The sequence below is a fragment of the Engraulis encrasicolus genome, chromosome 1, assembly GCF_034702125.1.
Source record: "Engraulis encrasicolus isolate BLACKSEA-1 chromosome 1, IST_EnEncr_1.0, whole genome shotgun sequence".
NCBI lineage: Eukaryota > Metazoa > Chordata > Actinopteri > Clupeiformes > Engraulidae > Engraulis > Engraulis encrasicolus.
The window spans coordinates 54936998-54950611 of NC_085857.1; positions in this window are offsets into that span (position 1 = coordinate 54936998).

The following is a 13614-nucleotide window of genomic DNA, read 5'->3' on the forward strand; positions in this document are numbered from 1 at the left end:
TTCCCATGTTTAAGAGTGGATAAGAGAAATGGCCTCGGTGTCACGTCATATTGTAAACTACTGTAGAAATAACAGAAATGCTTCAATTATATTTATTTCCTGGGAATTGTTAAGGGTGCCAATAATTGTGGAACAGGTGATTTAATGAAAAATAATTATTTTTTAGTCAGGGATTTTTTTTTTTCTTACAATTCATTTGAGTTGAAGGCTACATTTTCCTAAAATTTTCAGTGTGACAGTATTCTTCTGCAATAAACACTGAATTTATTTTAAGGCTTTTAACACATCTCAACCAGGGGTGCCAATAATTATGGAGGGCACTGTATGTTTGTTATGACAATAATTTATCTCTGTTCTATTCAATTCTATTCCATTCTATTCTATAGCGTTTCCAAGATGGCCACTGTACAGTCTGCGTTGCGAGACGCTCTGGATGACCTGCGCGGAACCGACCTAAAGAGGTTCCGGAGCCACCTGCTGGACAGAGGCGATATTAAACGGAGAGAGCTGGAGAAGGCTGACACAGACGACATCGCCGAGCTCATGGTGGATAAGTACAGCAGAGACAACGCCGGCACCGTTGCTCTGGACATCCTCAGGAATCAGATGATGAACCACGACGCGGCTAACCGCTTGGAGAAAGCGCTCACAGAAGGTGAGGCTAACACAGTGGCTTTCAAAGGTCGGGCCCGGGGACCCCTGGGGGGCTGCGAAGGGGTGCTAGGGGTTTCCGTGGCAATTTGGGGAAAAAACAATTAGCCTATTAAGTAGTTAGTGTACACCAAATTAACAAAATCAGCTAAGCAATATTCCCATTAAGAACTGCATTAACCCTCACAGAAGGTAAGGCTAACGTCCATGGGGCCAGGAGTGGATTATGACTCCATGGCCAGGCATTAAGAAAGGCCCCCTCACTCCATGGGTGTTGCTAGTTTAGGTCAGAGGTTAGACACAGTGCTGCTTTTCAAAGGGTTGGGTTGCTAGTCCACGGCAAGAAGGAAACGTATAGCAAAACAAAGTAGCTAATTAAGAATTAATGTACACCAAAATAAACAAAATTAGCTAAACAATATTCTCATTAGCTAAGAACTACATTTAGCTATTGCATCTCTGAACATAGGCTATATGCTGTATCCCTATATCACATTTTATATATCCCAATGGGGCACTGACACAGACACAGACATGGACTATGGTGGTGAAAGGGGGAGAAAAAATTGTGTGGCATGACCCATGTCAGGGGGGCTTGTATGTGGGGGGCCTTGTCATGGTTAAGTTTGGGAACTCCTTTTCTAACAGTCCACGGGGTCAGGGCCGGATTATGGCTCCATGGGCCACTGGGCGAGACATTAAGAAAGGCCCCCTCCAAACCTTTGAAATTCACTGCTATCATATGTGAAATCCAGAGCACATGCCAAACGGAATGAGGATTTAGCGCGAGTAGCTCCATTCTTGCCTGATTATCATAGACTTGCAATCGAGATTCGATCTAGAAGCAGCGCCGCCGAAGGTGTTGCGTCACTAGGAGGGCGCAGCCTGGCTAGCTCCATTCAGTCCCATTCAACATTTTGCGAGTTACAGCCCCATGGATCGGAAGAAGAAGGACCTGACTTAGGTGTCCCATTAAGAAAGGGCCCCCTCCATGGGTTTTCCTGTTTAAGGGCAGAGGTTAGAGACCAGATGATGAGCCAAGACGAGCCTAACCACTTGGAGAAAGTGGTCACAGAAGGTATAAGAAGGGATTAAGGGGGCCCGGGGGCCCGGGGGCCCTAGGCTGGAGGTCCTCTCCAGAGAGGGAACATTTTGAGAGAAGACGACATAGACCATAATTCCAAGCAAGGAATTAAAAAATGCAGACCATTTTTTTCTCTACTGCATCTTGTTAGCCTGGCGAGCCAATTTTCAGTCTCTAGGGGAGTCTAGATTTCTAGGCACAATTCTTTTTGTATTAACTCTAAATCACAGTAATGCAATATACATTGTCCATAGTATGAAATGTGCACCTAAAATTATTGTGTGTGTTTGTGTGTGTGTCCGTGTGTACGTACGTGCGTGTGGGCGTGTGTGTGTGCATGTTTTTTTTCCAGCTGGTTGCAAGTTCTGAGGGCCCCTGGCAGCAGGCAGCATCCATGGGGGACCACAGGGAACCTGCCTGGGGAATAGTGGCCACAACCAGAGGTGGACAAAGTAAACGTAGAAGTTAAAACAACAAAACCTGCCATTCTCATAGCAGGTTTGCCCTGATGAAGATTGGTTTGCAGTCGAAACGTGCAGGCGATATCCGTTAAAATAAAGGATTTTTTTTACTTCTTTCACCAACATCAGAGTGCCTCGAATTCTTTCAGAATACCACTTTCAACAAAGAGCCTAGTGTTTGTGTCGTCATATTTGGATAAGTTATGCTATGACTTGGAAACTACTTGCTATGACTTTTCCTAAAATGTAGTTAGTTGGCTACAATTTAGTACCAAAATATTAGTGCTGTCATCAATGGTTTCTAAGGTAGCCTACGTCTGACCAAAAAAATAATGATTTTGCTACAGCAGAATGATAAAAAATACATATATTTTCCTCAAGCTTATGTGTGTACTTTGTGTGTGTGTGTGCTTTGTGTGTGTGCTTTGTGTGTGTGTGTGTGTGTGTGTGTGTGTGTGTGTGTGTGTGTGTGTGTGTGTGTGTGTGTGTGTGTGTGTGTGTGTGTGTGTGTGTGTGTGTGTGCGCGCGCGCGCGTGTGAGAGAGAGAGACATATATGCGTATGTTCGGGCATGTGTGTGAGCACGTCCATGCATGTGAGTTTCTGTCTGTGTGTGTGTGTGTGTGTGTGTGTGTGTGTGTGTGTGTGTGTGTGTGTGTGTGTGTGTGTGTGTGTGTGTGTGTGTGTGTGTGTGTGTGTGTGTGTGTGTGTTGAGAGATTAGTGTGTTTCTTTGGGCCTGATTGAGACAAAAGCACACAGTATAAGATGTGTGTGTGTGTGTGTGTGTGTGTGTGTGTGTGTGTGTGTGTGTGTGTGTGTGTGTGTGTGTGTGTGTGTGTGTGTGTGTGTGTGTGTGTGTGTGTGTGTGTGTGTGTGTGTGTGTGTGTGTGTGTGTGAGCAGGGTAGTCATTGATGGGTGTGTCTTCTGAAGTCATGAAAGCCTTGACTGGCAGAAAGTAGGGGGAAGGCAACAGTAAATACACACACACATACACACATGAGGACACACACACACAGGCACACACAAACACGCGCACACACACACACACACACACACACACACACACACACACACACACACACACACACACACACACACACACAGGATTGATGAGGATGGAGATCAACTCACAGCCAGACAGCCCACAACCAGACGGCTACCACGTCACCTGCACTCATGACCGTCGGTTGCGTGGTTTTGAATTAAACAACCTCTCCATGTCACATAGTGGAGACTACAGAGTGGAGAGGAGGAGTGGAAACAGTAGGCCAGTAAGAAGTATAATCTACCGTCCGTCTCACTGTCTGTGCAGAAATGTACGGGGATAGAGAGGAGGATCTTGTGCATGTTAGAGATCGCATTGCTGTGCTGTGTGAGTTTGATTCTGCTCTGGGGAACGATAGCAGTCTGCAGCTGTATGAACATGCTAGGGGAAGTTACACTCTGCTCCTGGACACCAGCTCCTCTCTGGAGCCCCTCGTACCAGACTGGTGGGACAGACTGCAGGTGGACACCAACACCTCCAGGTTCACGCTGACTGTGATTATGGCTGATGAGTTCTTCTTATACCATGCGGAGAGGAGGTCAATGTCAACCGGCTAGACCACAGCGGCTCATTGCTCTTCCCTTACTCATAAGAGGGAGAATGTCACTCTTCCTTGCACTTTCAGGAGATTTTACAGAACAAGTGTACTCTACAGAGTGTCTTCAACTTCAGCGCATCTCTGAACATCTCCAACCTCACAGCAGAGGACAGTGGAGTGTACACATGGAGGGGGGGTTCTGTATAGGGATCCATTAGGAGCATGAGTGGATCTAGCCATTTTGAGGCCCTAGGCGAAATATAAACATGGGGCCCTCAAACGTTATTATATAGACACAAAATTCATTTTTTTGTGCTATTTTAGTGTTTCATTTCTTTGATTAGTTTACATGCGCGACACATTTAGATCAAGTCTACTTTTTTGTGTTACTGCAACTGGTGTGACAATTGACTCCCCTATTATATATGAAGGGCAGATTTGGTCGGGGCCCTTGGTAATTGCCTGACTTTGCCTAATGGAAAGTCTGTCTCTGGTCAGCATGGAAACAAGATATTGGAGATGAGGACATCTATGATGAGGAGGAGTATTAAATCATATTGTTAACATAATTGCTAAGGTTTTATCACTAATTTCCCTCATCACCTCCTTCCTATTTTCAGATCACCTTTAATCACTTATTTTCAAACAGCCTGCTCTTGTTTTTGAATGCCCTCAGTTGTAGTTTGTTTGTTTGTTTGTTTCTAGTTTCTGATGATTTGGTCAGTTTTGTTTTCTGTTGTCTTGTTTTCCCTCCTCTCTTTCTCTTTTTCCATGGATCTATTTTACCACCAATGGTATTGCCCTGATAGCTTGTAAATGGTTATGTAATACACTGGTTGGTGGGTGGTGGATGGTGGCTGGGGTAGTTTGGAGAGCAATATTGGTAAGTGAGTGAGTGTTTCTATGGCTATGTCTCAAATTTTTGTCAGTGCACTGACAGTCAGTGCACAGTGCACACAGTGCACTGAGGTCTTTAGTGCATAGTGTCGTGGGAAAATTTGAGCACTATGCACTGTGCCCTGGCTGGAAGTGACTGCTGAGCATGGCATTAGCTCGCCAAACTATCAGTTGACTACTGTTTACAATGCACAGCGTCTGGTGCTTGTATTTCCATGTTCTTCACCCCAAAGAACAACAATCACACATACAATACTTTGGTTGGCATGAAAAGGTTGGTGTCTCATCAACATTATTTACAGAATTAGGAGACTATTGACCAAACTCTTCTACTGAAATGAATGCCACATTTCCTCCGTGTCATTGTCAACATGGCCGCCGTTTAGTGCGTGCATGTGTCCATCATTCAAGCATTTCCGCCATTGTTAGGGGATCATCCTGGCACTTTCAGTGCACTGGCTCAACTGACATTTTCACAAGTGCACAAGTGCGGCATTTGAGACACAGCCAATGTGTCTATTGTGCCATTAGGACCCCCTCAAAAATGAGATTCCATCAAGGGGTTATCCTTGAAATAAATAAATGAATAAAAATTAGAGATGCGCTGGATCCAAGATCCGATTCCAGATCCAGCAGGATAATAAAGTTTTTCACAGGATTCGTGTCCGGCGGGATCTTAAGCAATGGATCCGGTATCAGGCAGTTACCTTAAAATCAGGATCTGATGAATCTCTACCCTACAAATCAGTCTTTCCCAACCCCAATTGTTGCATGGAGGGAAAGTCCTTTGGAAGCGGCCGTTGCAGGCAGTAAGCAAATGAGTCTAAAATATAGTTTGAGCCAACGTAATAAAAAGGGCCTACGTGTGCGAGTAGGCTATGTGTTTCAACCATTTCATAGGATCCGGTTCCGGATCTGACAGGATCTTAAGCAGTGGATCCGGTATCCGGTAGGATCCTAAAAATCAGGATCCGGTGCATCTCTATGTGGTAGAGCTTGTGTGTTCTGAAACTTGCTGACTGAGTGATGTGCTGTGATACTCACTTCTTGTTCAGAATTCTGGCGTCAGGGTGTCTGAGTCTGTGTCTGTGTCTGTGTCTGTACCAGTGACGTTTTGTGGACATGCACAGGAGCGCTGCACACGCTGTTATTGTCACCTGTGATTGGTGCAGACTTTCGTGCACGAGCTGGACACAAGCTCATTTACATAGACTTCGCGCCAAAAACACCCTTATTAGGGGGTCGGACTTATGCCCTCCAGCGCAGAAGTGACCAACGGGGACTCCATGCAGGACTGCGGTAGCCTTGTTAATGTTGGATCCGACTTTCTCTCTCTGTCTTCTCCCTATTCTCATTTCTCTCTTTGTGTCTCGGGCGATTCAGGATCCTATCGTCCTCATTTCTTTGCCTGTGTGCCGACCGTGCGTCTTTGAGAATGTAAGTTGCTGTTATTGTGTTGTTACTGTGTTGTGTTTGTACTCGCGGTTGTTTGTTACAGTGTAACATTGCGTCGGCAGCGCGAGTATGTGTTTACCGTTTCTGTGTTCCGTTGTGTCTCTGTTTATGTTTGTATAATAGCACTTACTGTTTCTCAATGTCCGCGGGTTTGTCATAGTGCAGATTTGTGCAGTAATCTGTTACTGTGGCAGAGTAGTGGCTACATAGGTCCGTGTTCAGTTAAAGGGCTGCGTCACCGATTGTTCTCTGTGCGCTGTAGAAACGCAAGAGTGCAAGACCAGCTCTCTTAAAGGAGCCGCGCTCCTTTTCTGTTACTAAACACAGTCGCTGTGTTTTTCATTGGGTTTGTTGTGTACTTTGCAGTAGGCATTTACACATTCATGTGTGGTTAAGGAAACCTGCTTTAGGCAGTTTCCCCTATTTTTTCCCTTTCCTTCACTTGTATATATTTTGTATATATTGTTTTTCCATTTATTCATGAATGTTGTGCATTCGTGTTTATTGTGTTAATTATGATTATTATGTAGGCCTATATATGCTATTTACTTATGTCGTTTTGTATTTTGTATTTCTTCATTTTAGTAAACCACGGTTTCACGGTTCATGGTTCAAGGCCTTCAAACTTGTGTGTGTGTCCTTTCATTGGGATTATCCATTTTTGTTCTTACCGGACAACCTGTGCAGTTTGCTATTTTTCCCTGGATCAGCCCATTATACAGTCCTTTTTTTATGTCACATATCACCATTTTTCACAAGGCCCTCCTCGCCGGATATAGCATTTTTGCACAGTAAAGATGGATAACCCTGATGGCAACCTCCGTCCTCGCCGAGAGCAGCACCAGCCTCGCCGCCTGGACGACTACTTGGTGGACCTGCCTCAGCGACGGCTGCCGCAGGATGACCCACACACACACACTGCTGACCAGTCTGACACGGAGGACAGCAGGCCCCGGGAGGTGACACACACGCCCCCTGCTGGACATACATCTCCTCCTACAGACAACACAGCTATTCTTCTTGCTGCTTTTCAAGACATGCGGCAGGAAACGAGGGAGGACACCAGGCAGATGAGGGAGGATACCAGGCAGCTACAGAGGGAAGTGCAGTTCCTGATGCAGCAGTATCTCGCCACTCCACCACGTTCGCCTGCCAGAGACATTCAGGTGCCGACAGTCACACCTGGAGCTCACTCACCAAGTGGAAACCGCAGTGCCGAAGGAGGTACACTCTTCATGGAGCTTCCTTTCCACCAGGCCACCTCGTCACCCCTGCGGCTGGACAGCACACACAGCCCTGCTCACCCGGCGAGCGCCACACGCCGTGCGCCGCAGCCAGAGCCACAGCTGCAAGACCAGCCACCTCTGCCCCGGCCACGCGTCGCCACCACCACAGCGGCTGCAGTGACGTCCACCCCACACCAGAGGGCAGCTCTTCTACACCCATCGCCGCTCATTGCAGAGCTGTCAGAGCGCGTGCGGAGCATGAACCTGCCACGGGGTCACCAGTCCTCACCGCCCAACGTGGCCACTCCAGATTACTCCAGGCCGTACAGCACGCGGCACCCCCCAGCTGCACCACGGCAACAGCCATCCTCCCACGCGTCTGCAGAGGCTCCGGAGCAGTACGCGCTGCCACCACTGCCACGGCGGCTGCAGTCCCTGCCTCACCGAGAGACAACGTACCGCGGGCCCAAGATGAAGATCCCGCTCTTCACCGAGGACGACCCACGGCAGTTCAGCAGGATGCAGCTCGCCCTCGACAACGTCCTGCCTGATGACGCGACTGAGCGTTTTAAGTATCAGGTGCTGCTGGACCACCTGAAACTGGAGGAAGCTGCTCTGATGGCGGACGCCTACTGCCACAGCAGCTCCCCCTACACTGACACTATGGCTGCCCTCACCAAGCTCTTCGGCCAGCCCCGCAAGCTTGCGCTAAGGCAGATCAACATGCTGCTGGCGGAGCCCCCGGTGAAGAGCGGTGACCAGAGAGGCTTCAGATACTTCGCCCTGAGGGTCCAGGCGTTGGTGGGGATGCTGGACAAGATGGGCACACAGGAGCAGCTGGAGCTACGTACGGGGTCACACGTGTCGCGGCTGCTGCCCAAGCTGCCACATGAGCTGCGTACTGCTTTCCGGCGGTACATTGACCCTGCCCGTGTACCTGTCCCCACGCTACGGGACTTCGCCGACTGGCTGGAGCACGAGGTCGGCGTTCAGATGGATGAGACCAATGAGCCGACGAAAGCAGCAGCAGCGAGTCAGCCAGACCGACAGCGAGGCGCCAGGGGGAAGCAGACCGCAGCCACCCGGTCCACCACGGTCCTGCTGGTGGACCCCCCAGCCAAGCCAGCTAAGCAGCCGCCAAAGCCATCTCCACCCACACAGCAGCCGGCAGACCGACCCAAGAAGTTTTGCCCATACTGCAGCAGCCAGGAGCATTACTTCAACCAATGCACCGCGTTTAAGAACATGTCCCTTGAACTGTCTGTAGAGTGGGTGAAGGCTGGGAAGAGATGCTGGAGGTGTGGACGCGACCACTTGGCGGCCCAGTGCAACCTCAAGACCCGGTGTCCTAAGTGCAACCGCCTGCACTTGGAGATACTGCATGAGGTAAATGCACAAAACAAGCCAGAGACTGCTACGCCAACTTCAGCCAGCCAGCCAGCCAACTACTACCTCGACCCAACGAGGAGAGGCAGTTGTGTGCTGCTGAAGATGGTAAAGGTGCACCTGCATTACGGGGGCAAGAAGATGGAGACCTACGCCATCCTCGACGACGGCTCCGAACGCACCATGCTCCTCCACCAAGCGGCGCAGCAGCTCGGCCTACGGGGACAGAAGGAGGAGCTAGCCCTGCGCACCATCCGCCAGGACATCAGGACGGTTCCTGGCATGTCAGTGAGCTTCTCTGTGTCATCCGCCAGTCACCCACAGAGGCAGTACAAGATACAGCGGGCATTCACATCGCCCGAGCTTGGACTGTCCCCCCACTCACACCCAGTTGAGGCTCTGAGAAAGACCTACCGCCACCTCAGAGGTCTGCCTCTCAGTTCCTTCACCCAAGTCCAGCCACTCCTCCTCATTGGCTCGGACTATCCAGACCTACTTGTCCCCATCGAGCCGGTGCACGTAGGCCCTCCTGGCGGTCCTATGGCACTGAAGACACGGCTCGGATGGACATTGCAAGGCCCAGCTAAAGCCGTCAAGCACCGGTCCTCCACTACGACCTGCGCGTTCACCAGCACACCAGCACCATCAGCGGAGCTGCTACAGAACGTCTCCAAGCTGTGGCAGATGGATGTGCTGCCGTACAGGAATGAGAAGGTCGTCACCCGGTCCAAGCAGGACGCAGCAGCTGTCAGGATGCTGGAGGAGAAGACTGTCAGAGTGGCAGTCGACGGCGTTCAGCGGTACGCCACCCCCCTGCTGTGGAAGACAGGCGGTCCACAGCTCAACGCACCCTTGGAGGCTGTCCTGGGCCATCTCCGTGGGACAGAGAAGCGGCTGTCACAGGACCCTCCCAAGGCAGAGTCATTCAGCCATGAAGTGAAGAAGCTGGTGGACGCCGGCTACGTCAACAGACTCACTTCAGCTGAAGTCCAGTCCAGTGACCATGCCTGGTACATCCCTCACCACATGGTCACCCACAACAACAAAGACCGCATCGTCTTTAACTGCTCATACTCCTACCAGGGCGGCAACCTGAATGAGCAGCTACATCCTGGACCCACACTCGGCTCCTCTCTGCTGGGTGTGCTACTCCGCTTCAGGCAGCATCCGGTCGCCGTGAGCAGTGACATTAAAGGGATGTTCCACCAGGTTCGTCTCCTGCCTGAGGACAAGCCCTACCTCCGCTTCATCTGGCGAGACCTGGACCGTAGCAGAGCCCCGACTGTCTACGAATGGCAAGTGCTGCCGTTCGGGACCACGTGCAGTCCCTGCTGCGCCACGTTCGCCCTCCAGAAGCACGTCCTGGATCACAGCAGCCAAGAAGAGGACACCCGACACTCCGTGGAACACTGCTTCTATGTGGACAACTTGCTCCAGAGTTTCCCCTCCACATCAGAAGCCAGGCAGCTAATCGGCAAGCTGCAACCTCTACTCCTCTCCGGTGGTTTCGAGCTACGCCAGTGGGCCACCAACCTGCCAGAGCTCATCCGCCACATGCCAGCTGAGATGCGGTCAGAGAGCAGTGAACTCTGGCTTTCCCACGACGCAGCTGACCCTCAGGAGAGGGCCCTGGGGCTGTTATGGCACTGCCAGTCTGACAGCCTCAGCTACCGCCTCCGCTCCACTGAGACTGCTGAGCCCACCATGCGGACCATCTACCGTGTCCTCGCCCGCCAGTACGACCCTCTGGGACTGCTCATCCCCTTCACCACCAGGGCCAAGATCCTCGTCCAGCGCCTGTGGGACAAGAAGAGGGACTGGGACGACCCACAGCTTCCAGAGGACATACTGCGAGCCTGGCACGCATGGGAAAACGAGCTCCAACACCTCACCTCCATCTCCATCCCCCGATGCTACTCCACACTGGGGACACAGGTCGCTGCACAGACCATCCACGTGTTCTCGGATGCATCGGAGAGAGCCTACGGGTCAGTGGCCTATCTGCGGACTGTGTACGAGGCCGGTGACATCCAAGTTGCCTTCCTGGCAGCCAGGTCCCGAGTGGCCCCAGTCAGACAGCAGTCCATCCCCAGACTGGAACTCTGTGCTGCACACACAGGGGCTCAGTTGGGCTCTGTCCTGAAGAAGGAGCTCTCCCTGGCCACCACCGGTGTCACCTACTGGACAGACTCATCCACGGTCCTCGATTGGCTCCAGTCCCAGTCCTGCCGCTACAAGGTGTTCGTCGGCACCAGGATCGCGGACATACAAGAGCTGACAGAGGACAGCACCTGGAGGTATGTTCCCACATCAGACAACCCAGCTGATGACATCACCAGAGGGCTGACCCTGTCTCAGCTCATCCCAGAGCATCGCTGGAGTCGCGGACCACCCTTCCTGTGGCAGGACGAGACATCATGGCCTATTCGCCCAGAGCCTCCACCTCAGACGGCCGACGACTCAGCTGAGCTGCGGAAGGCTCAGTTCTGCGGCCACATCACCGTGACCTCCGACCCCCCGCTGCCCGATGCAGGTAACTACAGCCTGTACCCGGAGCTGCTGGAGGCCACGGTCAGAGCCTGTCACGGGGCGGCCAAGCAGACAGGCTTCAGCGCTGAGGACTACAAGGATGCAGAGATGGCGCTCTTCAGAGAGGTGCAGAGAGACTCCTTCCCAGATGACCTCGCCCTGCTTTCAGCAGGGAAGCCAGTCTCCGGTGACAGCAGACTCCTCATGCTGTCTCCGGAGTACGACGTGCAGGCCCAACTGATCCGGGTAGGAGGTCGTCTGCGCAGATGCGACACCATCGAAGAGGAGACACTGCACCCCATCCTACTAGACCCTAAGCACCCCGTCACGCGGCTCATCATCTGCGACTACGACTTCCGTCTGGCGCACCCCGGACTACAGCGAGTGTTCGCTGAGCTGCGCCGACGGTTCTGGATCCTGCGTGGGAGAGCAGCCGTCAAGAAGCATCAGCTCAACTGTCCTGAGTGTCTGAAGTGGCGCGGCAAGCCAGTGATCCCAAGAATAGCTGACCTACCACCATCCAGTCTGCGACTGCACAAGCCAGCCTTCTACTCCACTGGGATGGATTGTTTCGGTCCGTACCTCATCAAGATCGGCCGACGCACCAAGAAACGATGGGGTATCGTGTTCAAGTGCCTGACAATCCACGCCGTGCACCTCGACCTTCTGACCAGCATGGACACTGATTCTTTACTGATGGCCCTACGGCGCTTCATCGCACGCCGAGGCAAGCCCCACGAGCTGCTTTCCGACCAGGGTACCAACTTCAGAGGTGGCCACTCTGAACTGCAGGAGACATTCCACGCCCTCAGCCCTGAACTGCACTCCCACCTAGCCAGTCAGCAGATTGACATCAAGTTCAATCCCCCACACGCTCCTCACTTTGGTGGCTCCTGGGAACGAGAGATCCGTTCCATCAAGTCTGCTCTTCACACCACACTCGGTGTACAGTCAGTCACTGAGGAGGTACTGAGGACAGTCCTGATCGAGGTGGAAGGCATGATCAACTCCAAGCCACTGGGATACACCTCATCAGACATCGCAGACCCGGATCCCATCACTCCCAACATGCTGCTGATGGGGCGGCGTGATCCATCTATGCCACAGGTGGTCTACGCTGACTCCGAGATCCTGAGTCGGCGCAGGTGGAGACACTGCCAAGTCCTCGCGGACCAGTTCTGGGCCAAGTTCATCAGGGACTACTTGCCCACACTTCAGACACGCGCTAAGTGGCAACGGGACAGAGAGGACCTCGCCGTCGATAACATCGTCATGATCGTCGACCCCCAGCTCCCACGTGCTCTGTGGCCTGTGGGCAAGGTCACTACTGTCATCCCTGGAGCAGATGGCAGAGTGAGGACAGCACAGGTGCAGGTCAAGGACCGGACCTACACCCGCCCAGTCTCACGCCTGGTGAGACTTCCAGCACTCCCGGAGGACTCTTCTGTCTGACGCCTCACATTCATGGACACAACTTTGTGCCAAAGTTGGGGGCGGCTGTTCAGAATTCTGGCGTCAGGGTGTCTGAGTCTGTGTCTGTGTCTGTGTCTGTACCAGTGACGTTTTGTGGACATGCACAGGAGCGCTGCACACGCTGTTATTGTCACCTGTGATTGGTGCAGACTTTCGTGCACGAGCTGGACACAAGCTCATTTACATAGACTTCGCGCCAAAAACACCCTTATTAGGGGGTCGGACTTATGCCCTCCAGCGCAGAAGTGACCAACGGGGACTCCATGCAGGACTGCGGTAGCCTTGTTAATGTTGGATCCGACTTTCTCTCTCTGTCTTCTCCCTATTCTCATTTCTCTCTTTGTGTCTCGGGCGATTCAGGATCCTATCGTCCTCATTTCTTTGCCTGTGTGCCGACCGTGCGTCTTTGAGAATGTAAGTTGCTGTTATTGTGTTGTTACTGTGTTGTGTTTGTACTCGCGGTTGTTTGTTACAGTGTAACATTGCGTCGGCAGCGCGAGTATGTGTTTACCGTTTCTGTGTTCCGTTGTGTCTCTGTTTATGTTTGTATAATAGCACTTACTGTTTCTCAATGTCCGCGGGTTTGTCATAGTGCAGATTTGTGCAGTAATCTGTTACTGTGGCAGAGTAGTGGCTACATAGGTCCATGTTCAGTTAAAGGGCTGCGTCACCGATTGTTCTCTGTGCGCTGTAGAAACGCAAGAGTGCAAGACCAGCTCTCTTAAAGGAGCCGCGCTCCTTTTCTGTTACTAAACACAGTCGCTGTGTTTTTCATTGGGTTTGTTGTGTACTTTGCAGTAGGCATTTACACATTCATGTGTGGTTAAGGAAACCTGCTTTAGGCAGTTTCCCCTATTTTTTCCCTTTC